This window comes from Muntiacus reevesi, chromosome 5, assembly GCF_963930625.1.
Source record: "Muntiacus reevesi chromosome 5, mMunRee1.1, whole genome shotgun sequence".
NCBI classification, from domain to species: domain Eukaryota; kingdom Metazoa; phylum Chordata; class Mammalia; order Artiodactyla; family Cervidae; genus Muntiacus; species Muntiacus reevesi.
The window spans coordinates 15,065,011-15,078,917 of record NC_089253.1 but is presented as its reverse complement, the minus strand read 5'-3'; the positions used below and the strand labels follow the sequence as shown (position 1 = coordinate 15,078,917).

General features: G+C 36.5%; 1 non-coding gene across 1 annotated transcript; it reads right to left on the bottom strand.

Moving 5' to 3' along the window:
- Positions 1 to 12,184: 12,184 nt before the first annotated feature.
- Positions 12,185 to 12,296, bottom strand: LOC136170070 (U6 spliceosomal RNA). Its single transcript, XR_010663527.1, has one exon. It is a non-coding gene; the product is annotated as a U6 spliceosomal RNA (small nuclear RNA).
- Between the last annotated feature and the right edge of the window lie 1,611 nt (positions 12,297 to 13,907).

Sequence of the window (13,907 nt, the reverse complement as noted above, 5' to 3'; positions counted from 1 at the left end):
GACTCACACACTGTAGGCAGATTCTTTACCAGCTTAGCCACCAAGGAAGCCCTGGGCGCCTGATGAGCTGACTGAAAATCAAAACATTGTCATTTTGAAGTGTTGTCTTCTCTTATTTTATGTAACAAATGAATCATTTCTTGATCAGATTGTGATGTGTGATGAAAAGTGGATTTTTTTCATGACTGACAATGACCACCAATTCAGTAGCTGAACTGAGAAGATGCTCCCAAGCACTTCCCAAAGCCAAACTTCCACCAAAAAGTGGTCATGGTCAGCGTTTGGTGGTCTGCTACTGGTGTGATCCACTACAGCTTTCTGAATCCCAGCGAAACCATCACATCTGAGAAGTAGGCTCAGCAAATCAATAAGATACACTGAAAACTGCAATGCCTGCAGCCAGCACTGGTTAACAGAAAGAACCAAATTCTTCTCTGCAACAATGCTTGAAAACCACACATCGCACAACCAATGCTTCAAAAGTTGAACAAATTGGGCTATGAAGTTTTGCCTCTGCCGTATTCACCTGACCTCTCGCCAACCAACTGCCAAGATTCTTCAAGCATCTTGATGACTTTTTTGCAGAGAAAAAACTTACACAACCAGCAAGAAGCAGAAAATCCTCTTCAGGAGTTTGTCAAATCCCAAAGTATAGATTTTTATGCTATAGGAATAAATGAACTTATTTCTCATTGGCAAAAATGTTTTAATTGTAATGGTTCTTATTTTGATTAATAAGGGTGGCTTTGAGCTTAATTATAATGATTTAAAATTCACAGGCTGAAATTATAATTATGCTTGCACCAACCTAATAAATACATGCATTAAGTTTATGTTTTCCTGATGGCCACACACACACACAGAACAATTTTGATGATTCTTTCTGATAAAGATATTTAACATTTCTTGCTAACTGCCCTGGTTATCTTCCTCCCGAGAGAGTTGTCCCCCCACCCCCACAAATCCACTGTGTCCTCCTGCCTCCCTGCCTTCACTCAATCTTTGCCACACTCTTTTCTACCTAGCAAACTTGATGTACTTTTAGAGCACAGACAAAATGATATGTCACCTATGAAGCCCTTCATGAGAATTTACCACTCCATTTTTCTCCTCTTCCTAGATGATTGTTTTTCTAAACTGGATGAAACAGCTATTTTATTCTGCCTTAGTTCCAACGGGGCTCATCATGGGATTAGTAATTGCCTATAGTGTCTAGGATAGAGCTCAACACATACTTATTTCCTCTCCACTCCCACCCAAGAGAGAGTTCTGACTTTTTAAGTTAATAAAAGGACAAATTGGGCCAGGGTTAGGAGCGAAGGTAGGGAGTGGGGTTGAATGCCTATCATGTTCTAGGCACAGTGCAAGATACTGGGGCTAAACAAAGATGAGTAAGACAATGTCCCTGATTCCAGGGAAATGATAGTCGTGTGTCAAACTGCTAAGGTAATTGACATAACAGAATCTAAAAACAGGTCAAATGCCTGCACGCATAGTATTCTACGGTAGTCAGATCAGAGGCACCCACGAGGAGCACCTATACCAGACCAAGGCTATCAAACTGCAAGAGAATCTCCAACAACAGCTGAAACAGTGAGCCTGGAACAAGGGAGGGAAAGTGGATAAAAAACATTGCAACATTCCAAGTACAGGAAACCCAGTGATCCAAGGACAGAGGGGCAAGGCAGATATAAAATAGTGTTTGAAAACTGCAAGCTCTTGTCAAGGAGACCTGGTGACTTAATGTCATCTCAATACAAAAGAAGTACAGAACTCATTATGCTCTGATTATCACTTACCTACAGGGTGTGTGCGTCTGCGTATGTGTGTCGGGCAGTGGGGGACATGCTTCCTGATGATTCTGCACTTAAAGTGCAAGCCCGCAGAAGAGTGGTAGGGCAAAAAGTTCATTACAGATATTTTTTTTAAACCACAAAAACAGTCTATCAGAAAGATTTCTGTCAGGCATCTGCCGTCTCTAGTAACTTTCTGGAATGGTTACAAAAATGCACATCCAAGTCATAAAGATTTAACGAAATATTCTCTTTCCATTTATAGTAATGATACCAAATGACAAGTTCAAATTACTTGTTGTGATTACTCTTCATCTGGGCAAAACACATGTTGTAACGTATTCGCAGGATGCAATTATATCGACTGCAATGACAGAGAATGGCAACACTGGAAAAAGAGCTAATCACACACAATACACACACTGTTTAGATTTTTTCCAAATTTTTTTTTTTTTTTTGTATTGCAATCTGTTCACCATTTGGACTAATCATTAACTCTCTCTCTCCTTTTTCCCCCTGTAATATGGAAAGTATCAGCTAAATTAGACAAGCACCAAAAAATGTTAATAAAATGAACATAATGTATGCTCTATATTCTCAAATTTAGATGATAATTTAAGAAAGACAATGACTGTACCATGTTCACCAGATATATTTTCAGAAAACTTGTAGATTTTGATTTTTTGATGATCATAGAGGGAGAAAACCTACTGTAATGACAAACAATAGATGTTTTCAAAGATATTCTTCATGCAAAGTCTTAACAATTTTATCCTGGGTACTTTATTTAAAAAATGGCTTGAGATAATATATTTTTTGTGCCAATAAAAAACATGGCGAACCACATTTAAAATAGTCTATAAGCTTTTGTTTCCTCCTTTTGGCCTCCCTAATTCTTCCTTTTCTTCTCAATTTACTGCCTCTTTGGGGATATCTCATTTTTCTACCATAGCTTTAATTTCCAATCTTTATTTCTAAACTATACCCCTTTTTTCAGCACAATGCCTACACCTTTGACCACTAAATAGACTTTCCATCTGTATGTCCTCAAAATCATTATGGGAAATTTCGAATTCATCACTTGCCCTTCTCTCTCCTCTCTATCTTACATTTTTCACACTGATGAATGTTCTCAATCATACTTACTGCATTTCTATCCAATCTAGAAACTTCTTAGTAATGCCTGAATTCTCTCTGCTATCTACACCAAATAGGACACAAATATTGTTAGTGATGCATTGTGTTTATTATCTTTTTCAAGTTTCTGTTTTTTATGGCTTTAATTCAGGTCTCAATTCAGGTCCTTATCATAGTTTCTTAGGAAAGTACAATATAAAATACATGTTTGAGTGAAGTCATTGTTCCACTTACATATTTACCTTCTTCTCTAATGATATTTTTATCAACCACATTCTGAAGTTAGAAAACTAGCAGTCATGTTAGATACCTCCCATTCTCTTCTCCATCATGTCTAATCTGTAAACAAATATGGTGACCTACTAAATATCCCTAGTATCTATTCATGTTTACTTCATTTCTACTTCCTTAATACAAGTTCTTATTGCTTATCACATAACTATTGCAATGAATACTAACTGGTCTTTCTACCTTCACCCATAAACTCTCCTCCTAACTTGCTAAAGTAAGAACTGGATTGTATAGCAACACAGTATTAAGAAAAATTCACTTCAATGATAAAAAGGTCAATTTATCAAGGGACATAAAAAAAATACCTTAAAATAGAACTTCAAAAGTCACAAAGCAGTGGAAAAATCTGAAAAAAGTGCATAGATACACATAATGATAACTGGGAATTTTAAAAAATTCTCTTTTAGTAATTGATATAACTAGAAGTCTCCAAAATTCAGTATATTTAGAGAAACTTTGAACCAAAACACCATCACTGAACAGTATTTGGTGATGCTTATATTTATAGAACATTTTATTCAATAATAGCAAACATGTGCTGTTCTTTTTTCCAAGAACATATGAATCATTAACCAAGAGAGGTCATATGCCAATGAACAGCTTACTTAAAGAACTGAGTTGACATAGAGTATGTTCTCTGATCATAACAAAATTAAATAAAAATTCAAGACCAAAAGACATTTTGTAAAACTACTATTATTCACAAATAATGCAACATATTTCTAAATATCCTATGGTACAAGGAAGAAATCACAATGGAAATTAGAAAATATTCTGAATGCAATGGAAATGAAACATAACCTATCAAAATTTGTTGCATTCAATTAAAGCAAGGTTTATTTGAAAAGTTGCTCCTACTAAAATCACAGAAAGGTGTCAAATCAAAGAAATAAACTTCATTGGAAAATATAGACGAATAGATCAATTTAAATCCAAAATAAGTATACAGAAGTAAAATCAATACCCAAAAGTCAATAAGTAGAACATGGAAACCCAATAGTAAAGCAAGTATATCTGAAAAATATCTATAAATTGAAAGAAGAATAATAAGCAAAGTGGTCAACACAAACAGAGAAAACACAAATAACCAATATCAAGAATGAAAAAAAGATAACACTGCTGGATTTACAGGGATATTGAGGAGATATCAAGGTATTTTTTTTAAATCAAATTTATGCCAATAATTTTTTAAAACTCTTAGAAGAAATAAAGTTTTCTTGAAAGATACAACTTGCCAAAATTGACATATAAAGAAACGGTAAACTAAAGCAGCAGGGTTTTAAGTTAAAATAAGTCAATTTATAATTAAACTATTTTCCTGAAAGAAAACTGTAAGTAATTTCAAAGGTGAATTTTATCATATATTTAAGGAACAAAAATATCAACAAGTTTACTCAAATGTTCCAGAAAATAGAGGAATAGTTTGCCAACTCTAATCCTGAGTCAGTACCACACCGATATCAACGTTCAAAGATAGATAGATACACAGATGTACCTATCTGTGTCCAAAGAATGACATTATTCATAAGCATAGGTGAAAAAAAAATCTTTGAAAAAAATATTAACATATTAAATCCAGATCATGGAATTAGTAGGCAAGGATAATAAAACAGCTATTTTAAGTACAAATGTCCAAGAAGGTAGAGGACAGCTAGAGCATGATGGGAGAAGGCAAGATATTAAAAAGGACTCGAAATTTCCAGAAAAGAAATATTTCAAATGTAATTCATTGGATGGCTAGATGGCATGAACTTCCAATCTAATAATGCAGAAAAACCCAGTGACAAGCAATAGAAATATTCTACCCTGAAGCAGAAACTTAGAAACAAAAATCACTAAGACAAAGTTAACAGAGAACAGGTAAATTGTGGGGCAATTGCCTAAACTCATACATGGAGCCCAGAAGGAGAGAGAAGAGGGGTGGACAGAAAAGGAACAGTCAAAATTCAACGTTTATTCCTTTCAAAATTCTTGGCAAACTAGAATTTGAAATAAAATTTCTTAATCTGACAATGGGCATTTTTAATAATCTCATAATAACACTTTATGTAATAGTAACAGTATGAATGCTTTCTCTTACGATTTTCTATCCTCATTTCTATTTAAATGAATAGATTCCAAGCCAGTACAATCCAGTAAGAAAAATAAAGGCATGAGAAATTTAAATATCTGCAGATGACATGACTAGGCAAATAGAAATTGATAAGAAATCTACCAAAAAATACTCATTTGAGGAGCAGTATGTAAATTTAGCAATATCATAGGATAACAGGCTAATTTAAAAAGATCAGCTGAATACCTATGTGACTAAGAGCAAAACTGAAAATAATTATTATTTTAAAATAGCATTATCAATCAAAAACTACTTAGAAATCAATTTACCAAAATATATGAAAACTGTACAACATGCCTACCATATTCTGTTCAAATAAATTTTAAAAGAGTCAAATATACCACAAGTATATGATGTTTATAAACTACTATATTAAGATTGCATAATGATGCCACTTATTTCTAATTTGAGCAGTATCTATGACTATGTCTCTATTTATGTAATATCAATCAAAATTGCAGCAGGAACTCTTATAAAGATCAACTAATATCTAAAATTTTTTAAATTAAATATTTTTAAATGTTAAAAGAGAACTATATTAATTCTTTGTTAAGCTAATAATACTAATTTCCAAGCATTATATTTATCAAGGCAGTTGAGAGATTGGCAGAAAGAATCAAATCAATAAATAGAACTAAAGATTATAGATAAGCAACACTTAAACAGATAATTCATTTCCTATAAAGTCATCAAAGCAGATCAATGAGGTAAAGGAAAATCTTTTCCACAAATGGCACTAGTTCTTGAAATGGGCATCCACAGAAGATGGATAAAGATAATTTTGACATTTACCTCACAGCACACACAAAAATATTCTGAGATTAATCACATGCTTAAACATAAAAGTTTATATTCTAGAAAAATGCATAAGAGAATATCTCTGCAACCCAGGGATATGCAAATATCTTAGATTAAAACATTAAACACTAACCATTAAAAATAAATTTATATATTAGTCTTTATCAAAATTAAAATTTTTATCATAAGGCATTGTAAATTAGGTAATTCATAAACTGAGAAACTATTCACAGAACATATTTTATAAAGGACTTGTATCTATCATATATAAAAAACTTCTACAACTAAGTTATAAGAAAGTCAAACAACCCAATTAAAATGAACAAAACATTTGTACAAATCAATAAGTCATATAAATGGTCAATAAGCACAGGAAGAAATACGAAACATCACTAATCTTTAGGGAATGTAAATGAAAACCGAAAGATACCACTACATATCTGTTGGAATGGTAAACACTTTTTTAAGTAAAGAATCACCAAATGCTCAGAAAACATTTTTTCTAGTTTGCTAGTAAAAGTGTGAAAGTCATATCAGTGTGAAAAATATACTTAGTCCTGTGCTCCTGAAGTGGCAGTCCTAAATATTTATACAAAAGAAATGAAGATATTGACTGAGACATATATGAGTGCACTGAAATTTTCATGCAACACAAATCAGCTCTGTATCACTTTTTGTCAAACAGAAGGGGATAAGTTGGAAGCATTGACAGATTTTATTTTCCTAGGCTCGAAAATCACTGCAGATGGTGACTGTAGCTATGAAATTAAAAGACACTTGCTCCATGGAAGGAAAGCTATGACAAATCCAGACAACATATTAAAAAGCAGAGACATCACTTTGCTGACAAAGGTATGACTAGTTAAAGTTATGGTTTTTCTAGGAGGCATGTACAGATGTGAGAGTTGGACCATGAAGAATGCTGAACACCAAAGAATTTCTGCTTTTGAATCATGGTACTGGAGAAGACTCTTTAGAGTCCCTTGGACAGCAATGAGATCAAACCAGTCAATTCTAAAGGAAATCGACCCTAAATATTCATTGGAAGGACTGATGCTGAAGTTGAAGCTCCAATACTGTGGCCACCTTATATAAAGAGTGACTCATTGAAAAAGACCCTGATGCTAGGAAAGATTGAAGGCAAAAGGTGAAGGGGGCAGCAGAGGAAGAGATGATTAAATAGCACCACTAACTCAGTGGACATGAATTTGAGCAAACTCTGGGAGATTGTGGAAGACAGAGGAGTCTTGCAACCTGCAGTCCATGGGGTTGCTAAAAGTTTGGACATGACTTAGTGATGAAAAACAATAACAGTTCTTAAAATGCATTGTTAGTGACTCCCTTCTAAATAAGACTTTGGCATTGGGCTTCCCCAGTGAATCAACAGTATAGAACCCATCTGCAGTGCAGAGGCCCCAGGAGATGCGGGTTTGATCCCTGAATTGGGGAGATCCCCTGGAGGAGAAAATGGCAACCCACTCCAGGATTCTTGCCTGAAGAATCCCATGAACAGAGGAGCCTGGTGGGCTATAGTCCATGGGGTTGCAAAGAGTCAGACATGAGTGAGGCAACTCAGAATCAGCAGTAGCAAGAGCTGCCCTTGTCTTGTCTAGCTGTGATGGCTGTGGACGCATCCTATCCAAGTGATTTACCCAAATGAGTTTATCTAATTATTTGATCACCACTCTAGTTTAATCACAAATCAGAAAGTGCCAAGAAATTAGGCTAAAGTCAAGGGATTCCTGGCTTTATAGGCTATTGACTTCTATCTAATGGGCTCCATATTACACTTAAAGAGCAGGAAGAAATATTCTTAATTCCGTTAGAGCTAGTCATTTATCTGCTATTTCCAAGTAAGAGTGGATACCACAAGGAAGAATAGGAGGTTCCCATATCTGCAGACATATTGTTGAGATACTATCCATCGTGTACAGAAATATACTGTAAAATTGCCCTGTGTGGCTCCATGTACACAAACACACACCGACACACACACACACACACACACACACACTTGAGTTTTATTAGTCATTCTTCCCAGCATCCATTCCACTCCAAACATTTTGACTAATTGTCACAGTAGTGTCCAATCTTATTGCCAGTGATTGTTTAGAAACTGGCATATATCCCAATCCTGGTATAAGATATTTTATAAATTCTACTAGGGCCTGTAGAAAAGGAGTCATTATTCCTTAGACAGAGATACAGAAAGAGGTATCCACACGTGACATTTGGACGTGCGTCAATCATCTTAGTATAGGGAACATGAAACTCACAATAAACAGGGAGAAAGGAGAGGTGGAAAGAACCTTGGACCTTAAAAGTATTGTTGCACTATGCATTGTGTCAAGATTAGTACTCCTTCTATCCCTGGCCTTGCAGTTCTGCAGTGGAGGTGATTAACTTTCTTATCTTCTAAGCTTGTTTAAGTCAGGTTTTCCTATTACTTAAAACTGGAGGCATTGTAAGAGATACTCTAAAACAGAGACAACAGTTTAGATAGCAGCGACATTCTGAATTGGTGGGCTTTTGCAAGCTAGCACCATGTCTCAGACTTCATGTACCTGACCCTTTCTTCTACTTTTCTTACTGTCGAAGGGCAGAGTGGTACAATGAAAAAGGATAGGAGTTCTGAATGACAAAAATTTGGGTTGGGCTTGGTGCTGTCATAAACGAACTTGTGTGACCTTGGAAAATAGCCATGCTGAATCTCAGCTGTTCCTTTTGGAAACTTTTATGGAACTTCCATAGAGATTAATGGCATAGTACATGTAAGGTATTTACACAAGCTATGGCAAAGATAAGGTATTTAAAGCGAGTTGGCTGCTATTAACATAAGGAGGAAAATCATATCAATGTTCTGGCACCTGACTCATCAATTGGGCTTTAAATAAATAGCATATTTATTAGTTGGGATTGATCTGCTCATCTTTGTGGGTAGGAATAGAATAGCTGATGTAGTAGATGGGGTTAGAAATAGACACTAGGCCAAGCAAGTAGAAGAATCAAATAGTAAATCAGCAATACTAATACCACCTTCCATATATGAGTATCTGAGCTATGTATTAGCACTCACCTCACTATACAGATGAGAAAATCAAAAGCTCAGCCAAGAGTTCCACCAAGATCACATAACAGAATCACATGTGGCAGAATCATCACTTACTTAACACACTCTGGCTGTAAACCCCTTGTTCAAAACTTAATCCAGGTTGCTGTTTGTGCGTATTTTACTGGATGCCAACCCTAGCCAACACGCTCACCAATGGGCAGCTTTCCCAATTACTCTCAGTATCATCATGAAAATTGCCCTTCCATAAAGATAACTTAAGCTAAATGAAACAGTGTATACTCTAAAAACATGTGTGTGTGCTATGTAAAAAAAGATATAACTTAGGCAAATAAAAATACATGGAAGAAAAGGCTTCCCACCTGATCTCAGATGACTAGAAACACACAGCTGGTAGCGATTTAAGGTTATACTCTCCCAGAACAACATCTGAACATCAACAACATCAACACAACAACATCTGTACCTGTGTGTGTGTGTGTGATGAGTCACTTCAGTCGTGTTCAACTCTTTTGCAAGCCTATGGACTATAGCCCACCAGGCTCCTCTGTCCATGGGCTTCTTCAGGCAAGAATACTGGAGTGGGTTGCCATGCTCTCCTCCAGGGGATCTTTCCAAGCCAGAGATCAAACCTGCATCTCGTCTATCTCCTGCATTGGCAGGTGAGTTCTTTACCACTCGTGCCACCTGGGAAGCCCAGAACAACCTCTACTGACACCAAAAAGTACTGAAATATAGGTCACTTATTTTCTCCTCAGCTCCGTGCGTGCACATGTGTGCACAAAGGTTACCATGTGCTCACACAGACGTGTAGGCCTTCATTTACCAAAACAAAATTATGCAAGTGGCAATCTTTTCAGGTCTGATATGAAATTTATTGGTTACATTTCCTATCCATAAAAAAGAGAACACATCATATGATTATATATTATGAGTCTATATCAGTTAAAGAGATAGCAAGAAGACCTTCAATCAGAATGTACACTGGAGAGGTGCATTTTAGTATCAAGGAGGCATTATCATTAAGCTCTAGAGTTTGGCAGTGTCAGTTCTTTCACTAAAGAACTCTTTTGCTCAGCTGTTGCTGAATTGAGGATCTTCTAATCACAAAGACATTCTAAGATAGTCACAGAGGGCTTATTTTTCTTAAACTTTTCCTAAGGGGAAAGAAAATGAACTTCCGTTGACCCTTTTAATCACTTGGGTCAAATCAGAACTATTGTCAAAGTGGCTTCGAGTCTTCATTATTTTTAAAATGTATGCCAGAGAAGAAACTTTAAGCTTCCAATAATCAGACCTTGTTATAGATTTTCCCTAGCAAATGTTCACCCAGAAAGAATGATTGGAGAGCTTTCCTTGTAAAGTGTGCCATTGAGGATCATGATATAGTATTCAATGGTGGGATTTAACTGCCTTCTTATATACATCATATGCTTTAACTCTTGGTTGTGATAAAATTGAAACAAACCTCTTTTTTTATCTGATTTCAGAAAGCAGAGTTCATTATTTCCCTGGCCTGCTTGCTCTAGAAATTTCATTTGAGTGTATTTCTTGCACTGGTAGAATTCACATATTCATCCATCCATTCATTCATCCATTCACTCAATCATAAGAACCAGTTAGGAATCATACATATAGTTGCTTAGTCTATAAATTAAAAATTAGAAAAAAGGAGAATTTTAGAAAGTTGAAAAGGGGATTTGGCTCAGAGACAGAATGTGCAATGACTTCCTATTAAGCACATTCATTCTGTTCTTCACAAGAATAGAAAAACCACAAGATAGCTACTTTTGGTATCAAGATAACTACTGTTACATAACACCTCTATTGACATGTAAAAATGTTCAAATGAAGCTTCTACTTTCCTTTCAAACTGTGTGTGTGTGTGTGTGTGTGTGTGTGTTTATACGAATGTGCACTTGGTTTCTAAGCACTAACAGGAATGTGACTGCTTTCATTACTCAAAGCACCAAACAGAGTACTTCAAATGAAATAAACACTTGAAGAAGGAGCGGGGAAAAAAAAAAGAAAATCTCCGTATTAAAGAAGATACTATCTGCTGCAGAGCAGGTGACAGTGACAGCAATAAATATTTTCTGCCTTGGCATCTCTCCCTGTCTTTCTTCTTTCCATCTACTTCTTCTACCCATCTTTATTGCCATTTCTTTCTTTGGACTTGGTTTATGTTCTGGATGTGGTTAAGTAGTAGGTAAGTGCTGGTTGCTCAGTCGTGCCTGACTCTGCAACACCATGGACTGCAGCCCACCAGGCTCCCGTTTCCATGAGACTTTCCAGGCAAGGATACTGGAGTGGGCTGCCATTTCCTTCTCCAGGGGATCTTCCCGACCCAGGGATCGAACCCGGGTCTCCTGCACTGCAGGAGGACTCTTTACTGACTGAGCTACAAGGCTAAGGAGACAAAAAAAGGAAAAAAAAATAAAAATAAAAAACCTCCTCTCTAATCCCTAAAAGGAGATGCACATAAGCCTCTGGTTTCTCTGGCCTGTCCCCAAACTCTTCAGGAGCTCTCCCATCATGCTTTTGAATGGAATGAGTCTGGTGAGAAAAAAAATAATATAAAGCCTTAATCATCTGACTGGTTTATTCAACTCACAACCAAGTCCTGTGCTAGAAACTGAATGAAGGCCCAGGAATTAGATGTGGTCCCAGTACTCAGGAAACTCACAACCTGAAGAAGGATACAGATATAAAAATGACAACAAACGTTTTAAGAGTGGTCATTATGTGCTAAACTCTAAGCACTATGAAGTGAAGTGGTAGTCATTCAGTCGTGTCTGACTCTTTGCGACCCCATGGACTGTAGCCCACCAGGCTCCTCTGTCCATGGGATTCTCCAGGCAAGGAGACTGGAGTGGGTTGCCATTCCCTTCACCACGGGATCTTCCCGACTCAGGGATCAAACCCAGGTCTCCTGCATTGCAGGCAGACTCTTCACCATCTGAGCCACTAAGAAAGCTCATTAAAAATATGGAGTGCTTCACGAATTTGCGTGTCATTCTTACGCAGGTGCCATGCTAATCTTCTCTGTGTCCTTTCAGTGTTAGTATGTGTGTTGCCAAAGCGATATAAGCACTTTTCGTACTTTAAAATCATTTACTCTTAATGTCAGTCCAAAGAGTTAGTGATACTACCATCCTCATGATACAGGAGAAAAGTAAGAGAGACAAGAGGTGTGTGGAGTTCAAATCACTGAAACAACTCCAAAGGCCACAAGATTAGTAAGGGAGGCAGCTATGATTTAAACCAAGGGTCTCTGGCCCCAAGCTAGAGTGTCATATCACCTGTTTGTATGTCGGCAGAAAACTTGGATGTTTCTGCCAATTGCCCCCATTGCCAAATACACACACACACACACACACACACACACACACACAAAACGTTAAGTTCCTCTCTTAGCTCACCATACTGGGGCTTTGTTTTGTTTGTTTTTCAAAACCACTTTGGTGAAATGGGAAAAATGAAAGCTTCTCGGTCCTGTCCATGGAATTCTCCAGGCAAGAACACTGAAATGGGTTGCCATTCTTTTCTCCAGAGGAGCTTCCCAATCCAGAGATGGAAACCAGGTCTTCCACATTACAGGTGGACTCGTTACTAACTGAGCTGCCAGGGAAAAGACCATCTCGTGAGGGGTTTTAATTGTGCCGGTCAATATAGCTTCCTCTTTCAGGTAGATGCTTATAATTCAGCTTAACACATTGGTGTTGAATAAGCATCTTGTGTAAAAACATCAACAGTTAATTTTTGTTTGTTTTGCTTGTTTTGGGAAAAGTGAAAATACTAGCAAAGTGAAACCTAAACATATAATCGAAGGTGGGACCTGGTATATACAAAAGGGACTTTGATACTGAAACAAATAATGTGCTTTATAAGCAAAATTGACTACCCAGTAGCCAATTTTACTTTGCTTTTCCCTCAGATTTAGAGCATTGCTTCTAGTAAGATAGATTGAGGCTCCAGTTTTATAAAATGGGAAATGGAGAAAAGACGCAAATTTTCTCATTACTAATACCTGAGGCCTGGTGTGGTTATAATTCCACTGGGCATGGAGTTAGGTGCTTTGGGTGCAAATTTTCAGCCAAGCCACTTAATATCCTTAAACCTCCATTTTATCGTCTGTGAAATGAAAAGAAGATAGCAATACTTACCTACCAACTTACCTATAAAACTATTATAAATAGCAGGATGCGTTAATGTAAATAAAAGCAACAATGAAAACAACTTTCATAAACTAGTGCATGATCCATAGGGTTGGTGTTCAGTTCAGTTCCGTCACTCATTCGTGTCTGACTCTTTGCGACCCCATAGACTGCAGCATGCCAGGCCTCCCTGTCCATCACCAACTTCCGGAGTTTACTCAAACTCATAGGGATGGTGTTATATATGATAAACTCCTTAAGACTACTGACTAAGATTCATATGATGACCCAGCACAACACTTAATGCTTTTAAGACTTTTAGTAAATATAAGATTAACTAACCATCTGAGTTTCCTTAATAGACATGTGAATAATTGAACATGTTAACAATAAATAATGTTCATAAACTTTTATTTTTATGAACTGTTCCTTACTCATCTTCCAAAGAAAGCTGAAGAGCTATTTAAATAAGAAAGCCAGTGTTTACTTTCTTACTGTGAAAATCAAAAGTGCCATGTTTTTTCAATTTTCTATATATTTTACATTGA